The sequence below is a fragment of the Saccopteryx leptura genome, chromosome 3 (assembly GCF_036850995.1).
Source record: "Saccopteryx leptura isolate mSacLep1 chromosome 3, mSacLep1_pri_phased_curated, whole genome shotgun sequence".
Lineage (NCBI taxonomy): Eukaryota > Metazoa > Chordata > Mammalia > Chiroptera > Emballonuridae > Saccopteryx > Saccopteryx leptura.
The window spans coordinates 159,097,076-159,110,381 of NC_089505.1; the positions used below are offsets into that span (position 1 = coordinate 159,097,076).

General features: G+C 40.1%; 1 protein-coding gene across 3 annotated transcripts in view; it reads left to right on the forward strand.

Annotated features, from left to right (window-relative positions):
• The window catches only part of PRKACB (protein kinase cAMP-activated catalytic subunit beta), a 147,755-nt gene that overhangs the window by 19,579 nt on the left and 114,870 nt on the right, over positions 1–13,306 (forward strand). The window lies entirely within an intron of this gene.

The window sequence follows — 13,306 nt, forward strand, 5'->3', positions numbered from 1 at the left end:
CCATCATTAGAAAACTGTCTGTACCTATAGGTTATCTATGTAATGGAGGTTTATTCCCTAGCACCTTACATTTAATAGTTGGACAGTTATGGTTAGCATAACTCCTTGACTTAATTATAGAGTAATGATATCTAGCTATCATTTTCTTTTTCTCAAATTCCCTTCAAAACCAAACTTTACTTAATTAATAGGCTGACTTCACAGCTTTTACTTTCTTCTCCATTTACACTTCAAATCCTCTGAGTTTGATTTTTATTACTACCTGCTCTGGCAAGCATTAGTGATACTGGAGTTGTTTCTGGTCATGAGCTTATTTCTTGATGCTATAAACATAACTCCGTTGTGTTTTCCCAAATGAGTCATCTACTCAAGTACTTCAACTACTGGCACTTCCTATGGTTGTATTTCTCTGCTTTGTGACAAACACATATCTTGCTTCTATTGTTCAGGCAAATATGAGCTGTACTGAGTGCATTCCTTGAAAAATCAAATTGAGGAAATTATCTTTTCCCTAAATCTATATCCCCTATTTTAGTAAAAGTTGGGGAATGTCCAGTCATATAAACCAGGAATCTGTGAGTCATTCTAAATTTTTTTTTCACTTTCCTTATCCCTACCTCTCATTGATGATTGGGTCTTATCAGTATTTTATCCCATTATTTCCAGGTTTTTTTCTTTTCTTATTTTGTTATAACTATAAAATCTGAATCAGTTGTTTATGTCACAGTAATGTAACATAACCACCAGTCCCAAACTCTGTTACTGCCCTCTCAAATAATGTGTTGATTTGCTTACGCATCTAGTTTCTTGAATAAACTTGTATATCTGGAGGTTGGTTGGCCGTCAGCTGTTCTAGAACAACTGTGACTGAGATTACTGGAGCAACTCAACCAAATGTTTCTTGTCATCTAGCATACTGACCTGGTTAAGTTCTCATGGTCATGGTAGTGCCTGAAAGCAGGCAATGTGTCAGTGCTTTTTAAGATTCTGTGTTATATTGGAAAGCATCCCATTGTCCAAAGTAAATTGTATGGCCAAGTCCAGGGCTGAGGAATTATATCCTGCCCACTAAAAGGGGCAGGTAAAGAATCAGGGTCATAGTGTTACTGATGCACAGATGGAAAGTACAAAAGGACATTACTTCTAATGCTGGCCCATTAAAGACAGGTTGTCCAAGATCCATTGTTCAACTGGGAATCACAACTTTTTAAATAGAAAGAGATAATTGTTTTATTATTACTATTAATTTTAATGAGGTGACATTTGTAAATCAGAGTACATATGTTCAGAGAAAACATCTCCAGGTTATTTTGACATTTGATTATGTTGCATACCCCTCACCCAAAGTCATATAGTCTTCCATTACCTTCTGTCTGGTTTTCTTTGTCCCCCCCCCCCCCCAGAACCACCACCTCTTGTCCATGTCTCTGAGTCTCATTTTTATGTTCCACCTATGTATGGGATCATATAGTTCTTAGTTTTATCTGATTTACTTATTCCACTTAGTATAATGTTATCAAGGGTCATCCATGTTGTTATAAATGATCCGATGTCATCATTTCTTATTGCTGAGTAGTATTCCATAGTATATATGTACCAAAGCTTTTTAATCCACTTGTCCTCTGACGGACACTTGGGCTGTTTCCAGATCTTTGCTATTGTGAACAATGCTGCCATAAACATGGAGTGCATTTCTCCTTTTGAAACAGTGCTATGGTGTTCTTGGGGTATATTCCTAAAAGTGGGATAGCTGGGTCAAAAGGCAGTTCGATTTTTAATTTTTTGAGGAATATCCATACTGTTTTCCATAGTGGCTGCACCAGTCTGCATTCCCACCAGCAGTGCAGGAGGGTTCCCTTTTCTCCACATCCTCGCCAGCACTTATTCTGTGTTGTTTTGTTGATGAGCATCATTCTGACTGGTGTGAGGTGATATCTCATTGTGGTTTTAATTTGCATTTCTCTAATGATTAGTGATGTTGAGCATTTTTTCATATGCCTATTGGCCATCTGTATGTCCTCTTTGGAGAAGTGTCTATTCATTTCTTTTGGCCATTTTTTGATTGAATTGTTTGTCTTCCTGGTGTTGAGTTTTACAAGTTCTTTATAAATTTTGGTTATTAACCCCTTATCAGACGTATTGTCGAATATGTTCTCCCATTTTGTGTAGTTTGTCTTTTTATTCTGTTCTTATTGTCTTTACCTGTGCAAAAGCTTTTTAGTTTGGTATAGTCCCATTTGTTTTTCCTGTCTTTTAGTTCACTTGTCCGTGAAGATAAATCGGCAAATATGTTGCTGCAAGAGATGTCGGAGAGCTTACTGCCTATGTATTCTTCTAAGATGCTTATGGTTTCATGGCTTACATTTAAGTCTTTTATCCATTTTGAGTTTATTTTTGTGAATGGTGTAAGTTGGTGCTCTAGTTTCATTTTTTTTGCAGGTAGATGTTCAGGTTTCCCAACACCATTTGTTAAAGAGGCTGTCTTTACTCCATTGTATGCTCTTACCTCCTTTGTCAAGTATCAGTTGTCCATGAAGGTGTGGGTTTATTTCTGGGTTCTCTGTTCTGTTCCATTGATATATGCCTGTTCTTATGCCAGTACCAGGCTGTTTTAAGTACAATTGCCTTGTAGTATAACTTGATATCCGGAAGTGTGATACCTCCCACTTTATTCTTTCTTTTCAAGATTGCTGAGGCTATTCGTGGTCATTTTTGGTTCCATATAAAATTTTGAAATATGTGTTCTATATCTTTGATGTATATCATTGGTATTTTAATCGGTATTGCATTGAATTTATAAATTGCTTTGAGTAATATAGACATTTTAATGATGTTTGTTCTTCCTAACCATGAGCACGGTATATGCCTCCACTTGTTTGTATCTTCCTTGATTTCTTTTATCAATGTTTTATAATTTTCCGAGTATAAGTCTTTAATCTCTTTGGTTAAATTTACTCCTAGGTACTTTATTTTTTTGGTTGCAATAGTGAAGGGGATTGTTCCTTAATTTCTCTTTCTGACAGTTCATTGTTGGTGTATAAAAATGCCTCTGATTTCTGAGTATTAATTTTATATCCTATCACCTTGCTGAATTCATTTATCAGGTCCAGTAGTTTTTTGTTTGTTTTTTAACAGAGACAGAGAGAGAGTCAGAGAGGAACAGAGAGAAATGAGAAACATCAATCCTCAGTTTTTCATTGTGACACTTTAGTTGTTCATTGATTGCTTTCTCATATGTGCCTTGACCGTGGGCCTTCAGCAGACCGAGCAACCCCTTGCTTGAGCCAGCAACCTTGGGTCCAACAAACTGGTGAGCTTTGCTCAAACGAGGTGAGCCTGCACTCAAGGTGGCGATCTCAGGGTCTCAAACCTGGGTCTTTTGCATCCCAGTCCGATGCTCTGTCCACTGCGCAACTGCCTGGTCAGGCAGGTCCAGTAGTTTTTTTACTGCGACTTCAGGGTTTTCTGTGTACAGTATCATATCATCAGCAAATAACAATAGTTTTACTTTTTCTTTTCCATTTTGGATACCTTTTATTTCTTCTTCTTGTCTGATTGCTGTGGCTAGGACTTCCAGAACTATGTTGAATAAGAGTCGTGAAAGGGGCACCACTGCCTTGTTCCTGATCTTAAGAGGATTGCTTTTAAGTTTTGCCCATTGAGTATGATGTTGGCTGTGGGACTGTCATAGATGGCCTTTATCATGTTGAGGTATGTTCCCTGTATTCCCACTTTGCTGAGAGTTTTGATCATCAATGGGTTCTAGATTTTATCAAATGCTTTTTCAGCATCTATTGATATTATCATGTGGTTTTTGTCCTTCCTTTTGTTTATGTGATGAATCACATTGATTGATTTGCAAATACTGTACCAGCCTTGCCTCCCCAGAATCAATTCCACTAGATCATGGTATATGATTTGTTTCATGTATTGCTGTGTCCAATTGCTAATATTTTGTTGAGAATTTTAGCATCTAAATTCATCAGGGATATTTGCCTATAGTTTTCTTTCTTTGTGTTGTCTTTGCCTGGTTTTGGAATCAGAATTATGCTCGCCTCATAAAAGGAGCTTGGAAGTCTTCCTTCCTCTTGAATTTTTTGAAATAGCTTGAGAAGGATTGGTGTTAGTTCTTTGAATGTTTGGTAGAATTCACCTGTGAAGCCATCTGGCCCAGGGCTTTTGTTTGTTGGAAGTTTTTTGATAACTGTTTCGATCTCATTTGTTGTAATTGGTCTGCTTAGGTTTTCTGATTCTTCCAGATTGATTTTTGAAAGATTATATTTTTCAAGGAATTTGTCCATTTCACCTAGGTTGTCTAATTTTTTGGCATATAGTTCTTCATAGTATTTTCTTATAATCCTTTGTGTTTCTGCTGTGTCCGTTACTTCTGCATCCTCATTTCTAATGTTATTTGAGTCCTTTCTCTTTTTTTCTTTGTGAGTGTGGCTAAGGGTTCACCGATCTTGTTTACCTTTTCAAAGAACCAGCTCTTGGTTTCATTGATCCTCTGTATTGTTTCTTTAGTCTCTATGTCATTTATTTCTGCTTTGATCTTTATTATTTCCCTCCTTCTACTTCCTCTGGGTTTTACTTGCTGTTCTTTTTCTAGTTCTTTTAGATGCAGGGTTAAGTTGTTTATTTGAGCTTTTTCTAGCTTTTTAATGTATGCCTGTATTGCTATGAACTTCCCTCTCAGGACTGCTTTTGCTGTGTCCCACAGATTTTGAGTTGTTGTATATGCATTTTCATTTGTTTCAAGGAAATTTTTTATTTCTTCCTTGATTTCATTGTTGACCCATTCATTATTTAATAACATGCTGTTTAGTTTTCAAATGTTTGAATGTTTTTCAGTTTTTCTATTGTAGTTGATTTCTAGTGTCATGCCATTGTGGTCAGAGAAGATGCTTGATATGATTTCAGTCTTCTTAAATTTGTTGCAACTCGTTTAGTGCCCTAATATGTGGTCTATCCTAGAGAATGTACCATGTACACTGAAAAAGAATGTATATTTTGCTGCTTTAGGGTGAAAGGTTCTGAAGATATCTCTTAAATACAGTTGATCTAGTGCAGGGGTCCCCAAACTACAGCCCACGGGCCTCATGAGGCCCCCTGAGGCCATTTATCCGGCCCCTGCAGCAGTTGTGGAAGTTGCACCTCTTTCATTGGTGGTCAGTGAGAGGAGCACAGGATGCATCCGCAAAGAGCGGCATCGCTCACGTACAGTACTACTTCCGGTGATGCGGGACGCATGGTCACGGCTCTGGAAGCACGTCATATCACTTGTTATGGCTAGCAGTGACAAATATGGAACTGGACATTGACCATCTCATTACCAAAAGCAGACCCATAGTTCCCATTGAAATACTGGTCAGTTTGTTGATTTAAATTTACTTGTTATTTTAAATATTGTATTTGTTCCCGTTTTGGTTTTTTACTTTAAAATAAGATATGTGCAGTGTGCATAGGGGTTTGTTCATAGTTTTTTTTATAGTCCAGCCCTCCAACAGTCTGAGGGACAGTGAACTGGCCCCCTTTGTAAAATGTTTGGGGATCCCTGATCTATTGTGTCCCTTAATTCTGCTGTTTCTTTGTTAATTTTTTTTCTTGAGGATCTATTCAGTGATGTTAGTGAGGTATTGAAATCCCCTACTATTATAGTATTGCTGTTGATCTGGCCCTTTATGTTCATCAAAGTCTGCTTTATATATTTAGGTGCTCCTATACTAGGTCCATAGATATTTATAATGCTTATCTCTTCCTGTTGGATTGCTCCCTTTATATTATGTAGTGACCTTCTTTATTCCTTACTATAGTCTTTGTTTTAAAGTCCATTTTGTCTGATATAATTATTGCTACCCCAGCTTTTATTTCATTTCCATTTGCATGAAATATTTTTTTCCATCCTTTTTCTTTCAGTCTATGTGTATCTTTTGTTTTGAGGTGGATTTCTTGTAGACAGTATATGTATGGGTCCTGTTTTCTGATACATTCAACTACCCTATGTCTTTTGATTGGAGCATTTAATCCATTTACATTTAAGGTTATTATTGATATGTAGTTGTTTATTGCCATTTTATTCTTTAAATCTACATTTATCTTTTACTAGATTTTGTTTTTCCTGTTTCACTTTGTTCTGTTCTGTCTACAGCAGGCCCCTTAACATTTCTTGCAGCATTGGTTGAATTTCTTGAGTTTTTTTTTTTTGTCTGGGAAGCTTTTTATTTCTTCTTCAATTTTAAACAATAGTCCTTCTGGATAAAGAAGTTTTGGTTGTAGGTTCTTGTTCTGCATTATTTTGAATATTTCTTGCTATTCCCTTTTGGCCTCAAGTGTTTCTGTTGAAAAGTCGATGTCATCCTTATGGGGGTTCCTTTTTATTTTCTGCATCTGGTAATTTGATTACTTCCATTTCATCCAGGTCTTTTCCTGAGGATTTGTCTTGTTGAAGCATGATTTATGTTTCTCTGTCTTCCCATTGTTTTTGTGTGTAGCTTGCAGGCTTGTTCCAGTTGTGGTTTCCTTACCTAGTAGAGCCGCTTTGAAGTCTTGATTTATTTATTTTCAGTTTACTTAACTCAGTGGTAGGCTTGTTTACTGATCTCAGCAGGGGGCTTATTTGAAACTGTATCCAGGAATGCGGTGGGTGTGACCTCTGAGAATCTGAAGGTGGGTTCTGCCAGCTACTGAAGGTGGAAGTGTATCTCAGATCTCCCTGGAGACCTGAGTTACTGCCTCTCCACCCCACTTCCTGCTTTCAGCTGTGTCTTTTGTGCTGATTGGAGCTGGAGAGCTTTCTCGAAGTGGGTCACCTGGAACAACTTTAGGTTTGTGTTGTGTGGAGGGTTCAACCCTTCCCCCAGCTATGGCCACCTCCACACTGGATGAGTCAGCTTCTCAGATCATCCCAGACATTCCTCTGCCCATTACCATCTGTCTTGCTCTCCCCACTTCTCTTTTGGAAGACAAGCCAGTCCTCTCATCCCTCCTTGTCCCAGAGCCCCAGGCAAGTGGCTGTGAGTGATATTTTCTGCTCTGTCCATTTAAGGCATCCCCACCACTTCCCACATACAGAACTTTGCTCTTCTCCCCTCTCAATGTTTTTGTCTGTCTCCTCCAGTCCCTGGATTTCTAGGCTGGGTCTCCGGTTCTGAGACTGAGGGCCCCCATCTCTTCCGGTCTCTCTTCTTATAATGAGACTATAAAGCCAATAGCCACGGCCACTATCACAGCTGCCTGGCCCATGGAGGTTCACATTTGATTCGGATAGACGGTAATAAAACAACGGAACCAAGAACTGGTGAGCCATTAGCTTTAATCCTAGTTTGCACACAGCAGGCAAGAAATACAGTGGGAAAACACTTCCCTTTCCATTCATGGATCCCAAAGCCACTGACTTATCCGAGTTTCCTAGAATCAAAGGTTTTAGCTCACCAGCCTTATTCATCTCTGTTCCCCATCTATTTCTCTCTACACTAACTCTGCACAAACTGGCTTCTCCTTCAGCATTCTGCCATCTTGGCTGCTTCCCCTCTCCTCCACGTGGCCTTTCTCTGCTCTCCTCTCTAATGCTAATCTTTAGAACTGAGAGAGAGCAAGCTCCCAGTCTGTCCCATTTTATAGTGTAGAAATGAAAACCTTTAATCCAATATACAAACAAGGAAGTCTCTGATACAAAGTCACTTAGGGTGGGAAAGGCTTAGTCTTAAAATAAGCCTTAGGCTATAACCATCCTGCCTGCTTACAGCCTGTCCCCACACCCAATGCAAACTCTAAGTGAGCAAACCTATATATCAGGGGTCGGGATCCTTTTTGGCTGAGAGAGCCATGAACACCACATATTTTAAAATATAATTCCATGAGAGCCAGACAATGACCCGTGTACATTATTTATTATCCAATAAAAATTTGGTGTTGTCCAAATTTTTGGACAACTGTGATTGGCTCCAGCCACCTGCAACTATGAACATGAGTGATAGGAAATGAATGGATTGTAATACATGAGAATGTTTTGTATTTTAAATGTTATTATTATTTTTTTATTAAAGATTTTTCTGTGAGCCAGATGCAGCCATCAAAAGATCCACATCTGGCTCACGAGCCATAGGTTCCTGACCCCTGCTATATATCATATTTACAAACTTATTTGACCAACAGAGACCCCCTTCTGGGCTCTCAGCCTCAGCCTCCCATCATTCCTGGAAGCAGAGGAGACCCAAACATGCCCCCGTACTCCCTACAAGGATCAATGTGGATTCTTCTTTGCTCCTTGGTTTTTGAGACCTGTTCTTTTAGTCCAGTGTTGTCTTTTCACAATGATTGTTCCTAAATTAATTTGTAATCCATTTGGTGGTGTGAGCTGGGAGTCTGTGCATCTGCCTACTCTGCTGCCATCTTCCTTCCTCCATTTTTATGTCCTAGTGTGGATTATTGAAGATTTACTGTACCGGATCTTTTTTCTATACTGCTCACAAAAATAAGATATTTTCAAAATGAATATGAAGCTAAACTATATCTCCTAATTTTTATGAGCAGTATATTTGACATTATGAAAACATCTCAAATGAATTCACCAAGGATATAAATAGTACTTATACATAATTGTCAACTGTTTAATTATATTTACTTGGTAAGTATGCTGCTTTTTTCTTTTTTTTTTTTTCTTTTCAAAATGAGAGGAGGGGAGATAGAGAGACAGACTCCCACTTGCACCCCCATGAGAATCCACCAAGCAACACCTTTCTTGGGCCAATGCTCTGCCCATCTGGGACCATGCTTGCAACTGAGCTATCTTTTGTACCTGAGGTGGAGGCTCTACAGAGCCATCCTCAGTGCCCTGGGCTGGTGCAGTCAAACCAATCAAGTCTTGGCTCTGGGAGGGGAAAAGAGAGAGGGAGAGAGAAAGAGAGAGAGAAGGGGGAGGATTAGGGTGGAGAAGCAGATGGTTACCTTTCCTGTGTGTGCCCTGACTGGGAATCGAACCAGGACATCCATATGCCAGTCCAACACTCTACTACTGAGCTAGGGTCCATATGCTTCTTTTTAAGCTATAATTTCTGATATCCACCCCCATACTTTTCTTTCTTTCTTATTTATTTTTGTGACAGAGACAGAGAGAGGGACAGATAGGGACAGACAGGAAGGGAGAGAGATGAGAAGCATCAAGTCTTTGTTGAAGCTCCTCAGTTATTAATGGATTGCTTTCTCATAGTGCCTTGACCTGGTGAGGGGGCGATTACAGCAGAGCGAGTGACCCCTTGATCAAGCCAGCAACCTTGGGCTTCCAGTCAGTGACCTTTGGGCTCAAGCCAGTCATCATGGGGTCATATCTATGATCTCATGCTCAAGCCAGCAGTGCTACACTCAAGCTAGTGAGCACATGCTCAAGCCAGATGAGCCCACACTTAAGCTGGAGACCTCTGGGTTTTGTACTTGGGTCCTCTGTGTTCCAGACTGACCCTCTATCTACTGCATCACCACCTGGTCAGGGCTTTTCTTTAATAAAGCCCTTATCTATACTGTTTTCTGTCTGGAAGTCTCTTGATCTCTTCTCTCTTTTTCTAACCCTTCATCTTATTCTTCCCATTTTATTTCAGTAATACTTTCAGGAAGGTACTCTCTGATCTTCCCACACTAGATTAAAGTCCCCTCTTATATATATTTATATCATCATGCCACTTTTATTATTTCTGAGTGAACTATTATGTCTGTTCTTGCTCATCATAAAATGTAACACATAGTATATTCTTGGCACATAGTAGGCACTCAGGAAATACTTGATAAATAAACACAGTTTCTTAACAAGCAAAAGAGGATAGATCTGGAATATATTTCAGAGTGGTGCTTTTCAAAAATATAGTCATAATAACTTAGATATATCTAAATATTACTGTAAAAAATCTCTGCTGAACTGATGGAATGATATGCCAACTGGTGCTTACAATTTTTTCTTTGTATTCATTTCTAATATAAGGTTGGGAATATTGGCATTAAAATACTTCTGCTTTGGTCCAAGCCTTGTTAGCGCAGTAGGTAGCGCGTCAGTCTCATCATGAAATACTTCTGCTTTGTATTAGAGAAGATTAATTACCTCCCTGGAGATAATTTCAGCTGTGTACTTCAACTTCAGGCCAAGGTTTACTTTTTATATTTGGAGCAATGTCTTAATGAAAAACTAATATTGCAAGGGAGTTTTGTGAACTTGTCTCAAAGACACAAGATCTAATAGAGATTGCTTTTGCAGAATTGAGAATATACTGAAGTAGCAACAACTGTCCATTGTTAGCATTGCTGTCAGTCTTGGAGGTGAGGGTCCATTTCACCATACACAATGTCCTAAATGGATTCCTTCACAAGTGTAGCTTGCCTCCATTTGTTGCTGCTTTTTCTGCTTTAACCTGATTTTCCAGTCTTCCTAATCATTCTGTAATATGCCCATTTATTTCACATGTCCTCCCAGGAAAGGCAGCTAGAGGTTTTACTTGTATGCATGTTTCATAGGGTTCCCAGAAAACTAGAGAAAGGTATTCTTAAGGTGGTTGGTTGAGCTCTTAGGCATGGTAATCAAAGAGTACTGTATTTCCCCATGTATAAGACACACCTTAATTTTGGGGCCTGAAATTTGAAAAAAAAAAAGTATTACATAAAGTTATTGAACTCAAATTTTATTCATCATAAAATTCGTACAACTCCTCAAGTGGGAAATGTAAGTAAGAAAATCTACAACCACTATATAAGACACACCCAGCTTTTAGACCCCAATTTTTTTCGGAAAAGGGTGCGTCTTATACATGGGGAGTTACGGTATGTTCAGAGAAGTGCTTTTTGTACAGAACTCCAAGAGACAGTGTTCCAAATGCCTTACAAGATTGACAGGAAATATTTTTAATGCATAAAACTGACAGGATTAATATCCAGAATAAAAAATAAAACATTTTTAAGTCAACAAAAAGATAAAAACTGAGTAAGAAAAAAATAGAGTAAAGGATATGAATAGGTAGATTACTGAAGATAAAATTCAGATGATCAATTGACTAATGAAAATATATTTTACTTCACTAATATTAATGAAATATGATATAAAATAAGATGTATTTTTTTTTTTTACTAGATTAGGAAAGACAAACAAGTTACAGAGTGTTATGTATGGCAAGCATGTTGAATATAATCTGGGAGGACCACTCCTGAGGGGATTTGTTTGTACCTATTAAAATGACTATGAACAATCACCCAGGGATTTACCTTCAAGGTATCTTATAAATAGAAACATTTATACATGTTTTAAAAAGTATATGTTAAAAAAGAAAAGGTGATTCCTGGAAGACAAGATGGCAATGGATTAGGTGGATGTACCAACTTCCACCTCCCAGAACCAAAGTAGATTACAAACTAATTTTAAGAACCATCATTTGGAAAAACCAACTTTGGACTAAACTAAGAGGACTCTTCAACCAAGGAACACTGAAGAAGCCACACCGAGACTGGTAGCAAAAGCAGAAACGCGGAGAGGGCTGCCCAGCTCCCCGGAGCGAACAGCAGCCGAGAGAGACTTGCATGGCAGGAAGCTAGTTTAGCAGAGAGGGGAGGGTCCTGAGTCCCAGGAACAAATCCCCAACCTGCAGCCCCAGAGCCTAGAAGAGGCATATGGACAGTATTTAGCTAGAAACAAGACAGGATACTGTTTGTGAGAAAGAGACTGATTTCTCAGACCCAGGATTCTTCTTAAAGGGACCATGCAGAAAACCTATCTCACAACCACTCACCTGGGGCTCTGGGGGATGGGGAGAGAGGAGAGGACCGAAGCAGTGGGAAAAGAGTGTAATCTAGGAGGCACAGGGAGAAACACTTTGAGGGACAGCCACCCTAACCCTTGGGACCAGTCACTCCCAAAATCTGAAGTGAATATTTCCCCTGGAAACAGCAATACCAGCAAAGGGAAGCAGGACACCAGCCAAACAAGCTCTCCCGCGGCACTCAGAGCAGACTCGCTTAGAAGGCGGGAGATTTCGGGACTACAGTATGGAGTGTTAGGGTCTAAGCTGCAGCACCCCCACCCAAACAGCTGAGGGCTCGCCCGAGGGCAGGTGGCGGGTGATGTGGAAGTGTGGTTCTATCGGCAAGGGCAGAAGCCAGCTGGCCACCACTGAGGCCCAGGTGTGAGCTCAGTCTTCCCGGCTGGGGAGTAGGGGATGTGCAAAAGTGGTCAAGCCCAGCTGCAGGCTGCCTGCAATCCAGCCTGTAGGGGAAGGGCAGGAGCCCCAGAAGGAGCAGAGACCCACCCTTGAACAAGGGCACAGGAGCACAGCCTTGCCCCGCCCGTGAACTGAGGCTTGTGGCCTGACTTGGGAGCCAGCTCCTCCCACAGAGGTGGAGCCAAAAGCCCAGAACAGGTGGAGTTCCACTACTGAGCGTGGTGGGCATGCAGTCCTGCCCGGCTTGTGGAGCCAAGGCTTGCATCCGTCCCACGAACGAGGCGGGGCGAAAGCCCAGAATCAGGAAGAGACCCACAGCTGAGCAAAGGTGCTCATCCCTGCCCTCATGGCTGAGCATAATGCCACCCGCGGGGGCAGGGCGAAGACCAAGGCCACCAAGGCTTGAACACCCAAGTACATGATCATAGCCACTCTCGTGAAGGAGTGGCGGAAACCACAGTAACAGCTCCAGTGGGCAGGCACTGGAAGCGCCCATACCCAAACGCCCTAGGCAGCAACAGCAGATAGGGTGGCGGGCCTGCAGACAGACCACACCTAGAGAACACAGAGGTCACACCCAGTGGACTCCAGTGGCCAAAACCTTATTTTACACAGACAAAATGAAAAGGCAGAGAAATGCAACACAAATGAATCAAGAGACATCCCCAGAAAAGGACCTGAATGAGTCAGATATACCCAAATTACCAGATGCACAGTTTAAAATAATGATTGTTAGGATGCTCAAAGATATTAGAACAACAATAGATGGTCATTACGAACACCTAAATAAAGAGATAGCAAATATAAAAAAGGACATTGAAATAATAAAAAATCAGTCAGAAGTGACAAATACAATATCAGAAATGAAGAACACAATGAAAGTTATTAAAAGCGGTATGCATGAAGCTGACAATCAAATCAGCGAGTTAGAGGACAAGATAAATGAAGGCACGGAAGCAGAGCAAAAAAAAAAAAAAAGAAGAGACTCAAAAAGTCTGAGGAAACTCTAAGAGAGCTCTGTGGCAACATGAAGAGAAATAACATTCGCATCATATGGGTTCCTGAAGAAGAAGAGAAAGAACAAGGGATAGAGACTTTGTTGAAACATATCATAGCTG